The sequence below is a fragment of the Sminthopsis crassicaudata genome, chromosome 2 (genome assembly GCF_048593235.1).
Source record: "Sminthopsis crassicaudata isolate SCR6 chromosome 2, ASM4859323v1, whole genome shotgun sequence".
In the NCBI taxonomy this organism is placed as follows: Eukaryota; Metazoa; Chordata; class Mammalia; order Dasyuromorphia; family Dasyuridae; genus Sminthopsis; species Sminthopsis crassicaudata.
The window spans coordinates 445,900,759-445,913,259 of NC_133618.1; positions in this window are offsets into that span (position 1 = coordinate 445,900,759).

Genomic DNA, 12,501 nt, shown 5'->3' on the forward strand with positions numbered 1-12,501 from the left:
TTGTGACTGTAAGTCAGAAGAAGTTCAGAGATGGGAGAAATCTGTATATTTTTAGGAAGGTCTTCCAGAAGAGATAGGGCTTGAAATGGGTCTGGAATATGGGAAGAATTCAGAGAGGAAGAGAAGTTAGGGAAGGAATATTCAAAACCAAGAGTTCTTAACTTTTTGTGGGTCATGAATAACTTTGGCCACTTGGTGAAGCCTATAGATCCTTTCTCAAAATGCTTTGAAAATAAAATATTTGGAACTATGAAGGAAACCAGTTAAATATAGTTATGAAAAAAAATTATTTTCATGGACTCCAGATGAAAAATCCCTTTAATCTTAGTAATGTTATATGAAGATCTTCTGGTCCTCTAAAAATTTTCAGGGACTTTTTGTGGTGGTTGCATTTTTTTTCCTAATAAATTTATTTATTCTTAATGCCCATTACTTTTATGAATCATGTTGGGAGAGAAAAATCAGAGCAAAAGAGAAAAACCATGGGAGAGGAAAAAAACAAAACAAAACAAAAAACAGAAAAAAGAAGTGAACATAGCATGCATTGATTTACATTCAGTCTCTCTAGTTCTTTCTGGATGTAGATGGCATTTTCTGTCCAAAATCTATTGGGATTGCTTTGGATTGGATATACAATGTATTCCTGGTTCTGCTTGTTTCACTCAGCATCCATTGTCTTTCTAGGCCTTTCTAAAATCAGCTTGTTCATCATTTTTTTTTTTTTTTTATATAGAACAATAATATTCATTATTTGCATACACCACTACTTGTTCAGCCATTCCCCAATTGATCTATTCATTTTCCAATTCTTTGCTACCACAAAATGAGCTGCCACTATCATTTTTGCATGTGGGTTCTTTTCCCTTTTTTATTATATCTTTGGAATACAGACCCAATTGTGGATATGCTGGGTCAAAGGGAATGCACAGTTTTATTGCTCTCCAGAATGGTTGGATTATTTCACAATTCCACCAATGGGGTTTCATTGTTTTTTAAAACTATAGAATATATGAATCTATGATTTCTTCAATGTAGGATACCATTAGACTTAATCTGTGCCTTAGTAGAGTTACAAAGTTATTACTTAATTATACTAAGAATAATCTTACTTAGTAGGTTTGTAAGGATGCATCAATTGATTTACCTATCCATGGTCTGATTAATATCCCAGGTGAGATCTGAATTGAAGTCTTTATTATTCTAAATCTAGCATGTTATTATCCATTTACAGCAAGTCATCTTCTGGTTCCAGATCTGTGGTGGGGTGGGAATCACTAAGCTATCACTAAAGAAACAGCCCAGCTATCTTGGTGGCCCTCAGGCTATAAAAAGGAGAATTCATTGGCCCAGCCTAATCTCTTATTTTGGGTCCCATGAGAGCCCCTAGGCATGGGTCTAGAAGTTTATTGGATAATCCAATATTGATTCCTGATGAGGATGGGGGAAAGGGGTAGAGAATAATGGCAGTCATATGATGATGGGTGTGGGGATAATAAGAAAGCCAATCTTGCTAGAGCAGAGGGTACATATTGGAGAGCACAATAGGGGAATGGATTTTAGAAAGAGTTTGGATGCCAAAGTACATTTAGATTTGATCCATAAGCCAGTATATGAGCTGGAACTGTTGGAGAGACATGTGATATAATCAAGGTTGTACTAAGATGATTTTAGCATCTTACACAGAAGTCATGTTAGAGGCCACATAATTCATTTTCTTTTTTCATTTGTAGATGAGGAAACTGAGGCAAACAGAGGTCAAGTGCCTTACCAAACTCACAGAAGATTCCCAGTATACTCAGGGTTTTTTTTCCTTTCACTATTTTGAGATTGATTATCTACATAGAATTATTATATAAGATGAATAGATGGAGGAGATTGGACCAGTTTAGAGGTTGATATCATAAGCCATACTATTTTCTTTGTTTTTTACTATAGATGGTAACCTATTTTGAAGAAACTCAGAAAAGCAAGTGGCATGAGAGGATCAATCCAATTCAATAAATGAAATTCAATTTAATTTAACAAACAATTTATTAACAATATTATTATTTAACAATTTCAATTTATTAGATACCTACTAAATACTAAATACTACTAAACATCTACTAATTGGTGTTAGTTGTGTGTGATAGATAAATATACTGTACCTAGATTTTGCATTCAAGTAGCTTACTTGCATTTTAAGTAGCTTGAATACAAATAGTATAGAGTGATTCAGTTTATTATGATATAAGGAATAATAATACAAATATAGAATAAGGAGAGAAAGAAGAAAGTTACTCTCAACTAAGATTGAGGGGGGGAGAGACCTATTAGTGAAAATTTCATGAAGCAGATAGCACCCCAAATTAGATTTTGGGGGGAGGGAAGGTACAATAAAAGGGGACTAGAGTTTGGAAGTAGGGATGCTGTGAATCTGGTCCTTGGAAAGGTGACCATTGCTTGCATCAGAGCTTTCTACTCCTGACTCCTTTTTACCTAAGAAATTTTACATGATCTCAGGTATATAGGGATATAAAATAGGTATACAAATAAATATTTACTGATAATAAATTATAATTTCACCACTTCAACATTTAGTTATGAAGCCCTATATAGGGTTTTGTGCCACAGTTTGAGAAGCTGGAGTTTAGAAGCTTGGTTCTGTAAAGCCTAGTTGAGATTTAGTGGTATAGTGGCACTCCATCAATTCAATTGTTTTTCAGTATAAATTTTTGCACCTAGAAAATGAGCAAATGTTACCAATCAGGACTTTATTTATTGTTTTACTAATTTTCTAGAATTAAGAAAGTGATTGAGAAAATATTAATAATGCAGATTAAACTTAAAAATGTGTCATGTTTAAATTCCTCCCACCCCAAGATCTGGTTGTTAAATATTTACTGGCATAACCTCCAGGATGGATGAAAGTGGACAAAGCAGAATTTTGGTTATCCCTTAGAGAACTGCTACCTTGAATAAAATCCCTCCAGTATCTGGGAGTGAGGGAGGTAGATAGACTATGTTGATATCAGTATCTTTGGCCTTCATTATCCTCCCAAGGTCTTATAGCATTAGCTCTCAGCAGTTCTGACTCTCCATCTAGAGGACTAGGTTTGGACATTGAATGCCAGCATACGTTTGCAACTTCTTCCAGCTCTCATACTGGTTCTCTCTGTGCCTTTCTGTATTGTGGGGTCCCCAGATTCTATTGGGTGCTTGTAAATATGATCTGGTCCCCATTAATAGATCTCTGGGGTCAAGGATATTACTAATCCAAAAAAAGAAAATGATTTGTATGGAAAATGGTTTTGCATATAGTACCCAAGTTGACAGTTTGGGAACTGGGTGTGATTTCTTCCTGGAAGTCCTCGTTAGAGATTTCTGGCTTGTCCAGGGCTTGTCAACAAGTTCCCAGAGACTTTCCTTTCCCCTGCAGACTAGCCCTGGAGCTGTGTCATCCCAGCCCCTCACTGCAGCCAGATAAATTCAGATGCCTCTCAGTCTCAGGGACTGGGGCCAGAGCTGTCTGCTGGGACAGTCACTGCCTGGCCATTCTTCCCCCTGCAGAGGCCGGGCTCCCTGCCATGGGCTGGAGAATCGCCAGCAGCACTCATTCGCCTCCTGCCTGAAGCTGGGTTAGCCTCTTGCTTGCAGCAGAAACCCGGGGAGCTCTGGAGGCTGGGCCCCACCAAGTTTAATCAGGGCAGCCTCTCCCTGACTGTACAGGTTCAGACAGAGGCCTGGGCAGCCGGCTGTGCTGTGCCTGGGTCAGTGGGGGCAACTCATGGAGCTCAGTCTGCCTCTCTGCCCCAGGTTTCCACATTTGTTCTGAGCCTGGTGTGTCAGTAGGGAAAACCTGTTAGGTAACCTTTGGTTTGTTCCCTTGAAATGTTGGGTCCTATAATCAGGGCAGGGAAGAGGGGTGCAAGCACAAAGGGAGATCTTCATTGGATTTGACATTTACTTGAATGCATGCCAAGAAATGGTTTGTGTTTCTGAAAACGACTTTTTATCTTGGGGAACCAGCTTACTTGGATGGGAAAGAAGGCCCTGGTCTACCTGAGAGTGCTACTGACTGACGCTCATAATACTTCTTCAAGAGAAGGAGGAAGAGGAGGAGCAGGTAGAGAAGGAGAAGGAAGAGGGGGAGGAGGAAGCAGAGAAGAAAAAAGAGGAGAAAGAAAAAGAGGAGAAAGAGGAAGAGGAGGAAGAGAGGAGGCTTCAGATTCTAGAGACCTATATTGTCTTCTTTTGGCCTAAGTGCTTCACCCCAACTCTTTGATGGATCAGGCCTGACTTGGGAGACAGTGGGGTTCAATGGAAAGAACACTGGCATTGAAGTCAAGATACCTGGGTTCAAGTTCCATTTCTTCTATTTCCTACCTGTGTAATTTCAGACAAATCATCACCTTTTCTAAACCTCAGTTTTGTCATCTGTAAAATGGGAGAAAAAGTATAGACTAGATTACCTCTAAGATCCATTCCAGATTCAAGTCTGATCCAGTGAAACTTAGCACAGATCATTGTTGCTATCCTTCTGAAACATTTCCTGGTAGCTTGAGAGGTTTGTTGGGTCCAACATTTAGAAGACCTCTGTTCATAGTATAACTGCAACACTTAGTACTACAGTTATCAATCATGTGCCAGTCCTTATGTCTCCAAGACCCTAAATTCCCTCAAGAAAAAAAAAAAAAAAAAAAAAAAAAAAAGATAAACAATATTGGCACTCAACACCATGCAAAGTTACTGGGAGGAAATAAGTTGGCAGATTTCAAAAAACTCTCTTGAAACTGAGATGATCATTGCTGATTAATTTACTGTGTTGGTATCATACAATATGAAATTAATTTGAGAAGAAAAATCTGAAAAAAACTTACATGAACTGATGATATATAGTATCAAGTGAGCAGAACCAGGAGAATGTTGTACATGGTAACAGTAATACTATACAATGAAAATGAAGAATTATGAAGAACTTAATTATTCCCAGAGAACAGTACTCTAAAATAATCCCAAAGGACTGATGATAAAGCATACTATCTGCCTCCAGAGAAAGAAGTGATATTGTTTGAAAACAGACTGAAGTATGCTTTTTTTCACTTAATTTCTGTCACCTTTTTCTAAATTCAAAAATTCTTGCACAAAATGACTAATGTGGAAATGTATTAAATAATTGCACATGTATAACCTATATCTAATTGATTGCTGTCTCAGGGAATGAGGAGGGAGAGAAGAAGGAAAGGATAGAATTTGGAATTCTAAATTTTAAATTAAAATATTTTAAAATTGAAGAAAAAAGAAGATAATTTGAGGAAGGCTCCCAGAATGTTGGGTGGATCATTTTCAGTGGACTTAGAGAAGACAGAAGGGAGGGTTACAAAGAATTCCTAATTCTGCTGTTTACCAACTGTGAAATCTTGATCAATCTCTATGTAATTCCATTTCCTCTTTTGTAAAATGAGGAAGTTGGACTAGGTTAGAGACTGAGATGCCTCTTAGATGTAAAACTGTGAGATCATGAGTCATCTTTTACTCCTTCCTGTCCCTTTTCCGATATTGAATTGATTGTTGTCTCATCATTTTAATCACCCAGACAAATCTTGCTTCTAAATCCCCACTTTCTACTTCCAGTGCCACCACTATTCTAATTGAGACTTTTACAAATCCTGGCCAGAAGAATATATCTTGTAATTCTATTGTTGTAGTTGTTCATTATTTTTCAGTTGTATCTGACTCTTTGTCATGTCTTGTTTTGCTGTTTCCTTCTCCAACTCATTTTATAGATAAGGACACTGAGGCAAACAGGCTTAGTGGCTTGCCAGGGTCACAGAGCTAATAAGTGGCTTTGGGGGATTTGAACTCCGGTCTTCATAACTGCAGGCCCAAGGTTTTGTCTACTTAGCAGTTTGCTGCCCATTTTTCTTATTTATTTTACTACAATACACTTCCAATTTTGATGTTTTATAATTCTATTCTTTTATTTTTAGGAGACTGGAAGTTTTTCATGAGGAAGATGGGATTTGAAGACTTTCCCCCAAAGGAAGCAGCTGGATACAAGAGATATATTTTGTAAAATGGAAAGACTATTGACTCTATCTTCCCATTTTGCAAAATATATATCTTGTATCATTCTTGTATCATCTTGTATCTCATCTAATATTTACCACTTGTATAACATTTAGTAAGTCACTTAACTTCTCTGACTCATTTTCCTCATTTGTAACATATTGGGATTGGACTAAATGGCCTCTAATGTCTCAGCCAAGTCTCAAGCCATATTGCTATGATGTACCCACTCCTGCTCCTGTAGGTGACAATGTAATCCTAAGAGCTCCTTTCTTATGTTTCAACCACTTCCCAATGACAGTGCCAAGGTGAGATCCATGTTTCTCTTTTCTATGGTTTTCCCAGCAATACCCACTTCTGGGCAGACTTCTCCAGGTACAAGAAATGATACTCTACTAATGCCTGCAAACATTGCTTTTGCTTGGAAGAATCAGGCTATTCCCTATGGCCTGTCTATTCTAAATACCATGAAGTTGAAAGGGAAGGCTGATAGATTGATAGCATCAAAAGACTTAGGGCTTGATCGAAGGAGACCTTTGAGATCAATTAGCCTAAACAACTTATTTTTCAGATGAGGAAATTTAGGCTTAAAGGATCTGTGTGATTTTCTTAAAGTCACATCAGTATAATAGCAGAAACCAAAGCATAAGACTTTAGATTCACTATACTTTTAGCTGGCTTTATTTTAGTAAGCAGTATTGTGGAAGCTATGAGATTGTTCACTGTGGTGGTTTAAAGCTACACTCAGCATTTCTTTGCTGTGCCCCAGCTCTTGATTCTGAAATAACTGCAGTCCTGGAATTCACACTACTGGAAGTATCCTACAGTCCTGAATTCTTTTCTTCTAATTGGACATCTCCTCTTAGCACCTTCATCTAAAGAGAGTAAACAAGCCAATCTCGACTCATTCCTCCCTAGATCATATTCTTGACTTTATCTGCCATGATCTGTATCTATTTCTCTCCCTCTCATCCTTCCCCTTTTTCCAGAATGCATTTCTGTGTGTCTCTCCCAACCCCAATGAGAATGTAAACTCCTTGAAGGATACATTTGTATTCCCAAATTTTTACACCATTGCCTGGCACATAGAAAGAGATTAATAAATGCTTAGCAATGGGTGTTTTTCTTAGGTTGATTAGCACGTACCTTTTACAGAAGGTTATTGGATTTGGGGTAAGACTTCTGTTCCCTGGCCCCCGAAATATCCCCACTCTGGCTATGTCCAAGGACTGTATGTGCTGGCAGAGCAGATTGGATTTCATCTTAATCTTGATTAATTGATGATGGAGACTGAGCTCAGCTAGTGTAAATTCAGGAGCTTCGAGAGTGTCAGACAGACAGATATACCTTGAAATGGAAGCATTTTCACTCCCTAAAGAGATCTAATTGAGGTCTAAATTGGAGCAGATAATCTGCTTAAATAAACTGCCAGGAAAGGAAACAGCTGCTAGAATATTATACTTCTGTGGATCTGACTCTAGTTATAGAAGAGAATATTATAACATGAAGGCTTGAAACAACACTCTGTGTGTGGCAGTCAGGGGCAGCCAGGGGTGGAGGTGGGGGTTAGGGGAGGGAGCAGGTAAAGTAAGAAAGAACTTTTAGATTTTCTGAGGTTTTAGTCTGGGGAGTTGCAAAGCAGGCTAATAATAATTCAAATTTACCATTTTAAGGTTTGCATAATGCTTTCCTCACAATAACTCTGTGAAGTAGGCACTGTGGTTATTCTTACCCGTTTTCCAGAAAAAAAAAAAAAAAAAACAAAAAAAACTGCTACTCAGAGAGGCAAGGACCCACCATTTACATATAGCCAGAAGGCATCTAAGAGAGCTAGTTGGCACAGTGGAGAGAGTTTGAGGCCTGGAGTCAGGAAAATTCATCTTCCTGAGTTCAAATCTGATGTCAGGCACTTATTGATTATGTGATTCAGGGCAAGTACTTAATCCTCTTCACCTCAGTTTCCTCATCTGTAAAATAAGTTAGAAAAGGAAATGGCAAATCATATTTCCCAAGAAAACCTCAAATGGTCTCACAAAGAGTCAGACATTACTAAACAACAAAGATGGTATTTAAGGAAGATTTTAAAGCCATTGACTTTAACTCTAACACTCTATCCACCAGGTCAGGAAGACTCTAAAAATATTCCTGTACTTATGGATTGTTCCTGTCCTTCTTTTCTAGCTAAGATCAGTCAGAAAAAAACAAGATGAGAAAAGTCTAGGTAAGTTATACTTCTCTGGGACTTTCTTCATTTGTAAAAAGTTCTATTAGATGATCTTTACTAACCTGACATTCTAAATTCTATATACTCATGTCCTCTCAAGTTCTGATTTATTCTCTTAGATTCTGTCAAACTCTTCTATGTTCAAAGGGCCCTTCTCAGCTTTGTCCTTCTATGTCCTATGTTCCAAGATACCTCCAAAGTTGGGCATCTTTTATATTGTGAAGCTCCTTCTAGATCTATCATAGTTTATTTTCTACAACCCTATTAATTACTTCTCAAAGAGTGATTTGTTCCCATGGATCCAATTTGGTAATAATTCCCTTTTCCAGAATCCATCTCAGAATTGAATCTGTATTGCTTAAAATTGTTCTTCTGACTGGGGAACTATTTAGGAGCACCCAGACATAGGCAAGGCAGGCTATTTTAAGGAAGCAGTAACATTGCCTTAGGCTCACAAGCATTCCCGAGTTCGTTTGGCAGTGGCCTAGTTGCACAACCAGACTGTAGACAATATTTGGCTCCAGTAACTTAAAACAACAGTCACCTGAGTTGTTTGACATGACAAGATGGGGTAGCTGCTTTCTAACATCACCACACCTGGGGTGTGGGTTGAGACCTGAGTCTGAAGGCTGAATGTCTTTATCTACTTTGGGGTGTGGTAGTGTGAAGTACTCGGTTACCTTCTGGGAGAACCTGGCTGTTAATCAAACTATTTTGCACATGCTTTATGTTTCTTTTCCAAGATCCTGACAATTCAACAACCCTTTTAATAAAGAAGCTAAGCCATTGCCCACCATTTTATAGATGGAAACAGTTATTAAATAACTGCCATGTTGCCAAGCACTGTGCTAAGCTTTTTACAAGTATTAACTCATTTGATCCTCACAATCTATGAAGATCTGTGCTATTATTATAATACCCATTTTGCAACTAAGAAAACTGAGGTATATAGAATGTAAATGACTTTCCCAGGGTCACATAGCTAGTAAGTATCTGAGGCCAGATTCAAACTCAGATCTTCCTGGCTCCAGGTCTAATTCTTTTATCTACTGGCCACCTGCTATGACCTAGATAAGCTCCATGAGGAAAGGGTAGATGTCCCATCTAAATTTTCTACTTTCCCTAATATACTATATATGTCAGGGATTTATTGAATGAATGAACAAATGAATAGTAAAACTGAGCTGAGCTAGGCCTGACTTGATACTCAGATTCATTCATTTCAGCAGTTTAGAAATGACATTTCAATGAAATGTAACACTCATAGACCATCTAACAAAAAGAAAATTTTAACAATAACATAGAAAGGGTAGTGAGCAAAGATACAGTGTTGATTCAGCTGGGCACAGATCCACTACTTAATCACTGACCATGGGAACAGGTGAGAAGTATGTACTGGGTCCAAGGAACCAGTGACTCCTCATGTAATAGACTTTTCATATATATATATCTTTTTATTTACCAAACATATACATGGGTAAGTTTTCAACATTGACCCTTGCAAAACCTTCTGTTCCAACTTTTCCCCTCCTTCCCCCCTAGATGGCAGGTACTCCAATACATGTTAAAGATTTTTTTTATTATATCTTTTTATTTACAAGATATATGCAAGGGTAATTTCACAACATTGACACTTGCAAAACCTTTTGTTTCAACTTCTCCCCATCTCCTTCCCCAGATGGCAGATTGACCAATACATATTTAAAATGTTAAAGTATATATTAAAGACAATATATGTATAATATGTTAAAGATCTTAAAATATGTGTTAAATCCAATATATGTATACATATTTATACAGTTATCTTGCTATACAAGAAAAATTGGATCTAGAAAGAAAGAAAAAAAAATATGAGAAGGAAAACAAGAATGTAAGCAAACGGTAACAGAAAGAGTGGAAATGCTATGTTGTGGTCCACACTCATTTCCTATAGTTCTCTCTCTGGGTGTAGCTGATTCTCTTCATTACTGAACAATTGGAACTGGTTTAAATCATCTCATTGTTGGAGAGAGCTACGTGCATCAGAATTGATCATCATATAGTATTGTTCCCATGTATAATGATCTCCTGGTTCTGCTCATTTTACTTAGTGTCAGTTCATGTAAGTCTCTCCAAGCCTCTCTGTATTCATCCTGCTGGTCATTTCTTACAGAACAATAATATTCCATAACATTCATATACCACAATTTATTCAGCCATTCTCCAACTGATGGGCATCCACCCCAGTTTCCAGTTTCTGGCCATTTTTGCACATACAGGTCCCTTTCCCTTCTTTAATATCTCTTTGGGATATAAGCCCAGTAGTAACACTGCTGGATCAAAGGGTATGCACAGTTTTATAACTTTTTTGAGTATAGTTCCAAATTGCTCTCCAGAATGATTTAATTCATTTACAATTCCACCAACAATGTATCAGTGTCCCAATTTTTTATTTTTATTTTTTTGGGATCTATTGAGATCATCATATGGTTTTTGTTAATTTGGTTATTGATATAGTCAATTATGCTGATAGTTTTCCTAATACTGAACCAGCCCTGCATTCCTGGTATAAATACTACTTGGTCATGGTGTATTATCCTGGGGATGATTTTCTGTAATCTCTTTGCTAATATTTTATCTAAGATTTTTGTGATGTAAAAGACTTTTGTATTTAGTTGACCGGAAAGTCCTCAGTGGCTTACGTTTTGGTGCCTAAGACCAATTGTTACACTGAGAACCTCACCAAAGAATTTCTGTTTATGTAGATTGTCTATAATTTTTATCATAGTAAAAATTAAAATATCTTGTTATGATTGTTAATATAGTTTTGGCCTCATGCACCTTCTGAAAATTTTAAACTAATCAAATCTCAAAAACAATTGTGTTACCTTTTAGGGGGACATGAACCTAATCTATATGGCAAGGACATTAAAAGATTAATAATTACTTTTCCCCCTTTCCACGAGAACATCTATTCCTTACTCTTTAAAAATATTTCAGTAATTTATTTTCACCGGGTACATGTAAAAGCAATTTTAAACATTCATTTTTAAAAATTTGAGTTCCAAATTATTTTTCTCCCTCTTTGCTCTCCTTATTGGGAACATGGCCAACAATTTTTATAGACATGTATAGACATGAAATACATATTTCCTTAGAAAACACAGACCAAAACCCCCCCAAGAAAAATAAATTGAAAAAAATATGCTTCAATCAGTCTTCAATTTTCATCAATTTTTTTCTCTTGGGATGGATAGCATTTTTCATCATAAGTCCTTCAGAGTTGTCTTGAATCATTCTATTGCTGAGAATGTCATTCAAAGTTCATCATCTTACAATATAGTTATTACAATGTAAAATGTTCTGGTTCCTCTCATTTCATGTTGAATCAATTCGTGAAAGTCTTTCCAAGTTTTTCTGAAACCATTCTTATAGCACAATAGTACTTCACTACAATTATATACCACATCTTGTTAAGTCATTCCTCCATTGATGGATATCCCCTCAATGTCCAATTCTTTGCCACCAGAAAAAAACCTGCTATAAATATTTTTGTGCACACAGGTCTTTTCTAATTTTTTAAATATCTCTTGGGATGTAGACCTAGTAATGGTATTGCCCAGTAAAAAGGTATGCATGGGCATGCATGAGTATGACTTTTGGCCGTAATTCCAAATTGCTCTACATAATGGTTGAATCAGTTCACAACTCCAACAACAATGTATCAGCGTCTCAGTTTTCTCACATCCCCTACAACATTTATCATTTTCCTTTTCTGATCTATTGGCCAATCTAATAGATGTGAAGTGGTACCACAGAATTGTTTTAATCTGCATTTCTCCAGTCAAAAGACACAAGCACTCTTTTAGGGCATCTTCATTCTAAAATAGAGTGAAAGAAATAGGGTAGGCCATAACATTCAGTTTCTGCTTTTGGAGGTGAAAAAGGTACTGAGAAAAACATTCCAGTGAGGGGTAGGCACAAGCTTCTAAGAACAGGTCAGGGCTCACTCTAGCATCTTTGTTGGGCCCCAAACAAAATGTCTGCAGAGGCCCATTTGGCTCTTGTGTATTTGAAAATAAGCAGATCTTTAATGTCTGACAATACAGAGGCAGTTCAAATAGTATTGGGAAGCCAGAAAAATTAGGCAAAAGGTCACAACATTATTTTCTCTGTTATGTAATTCCAGTTAGTTTACCATTGTCTCCTGTACATTTCCCATCTAGAAAAGAGTCCTATGAGTAAGTAAT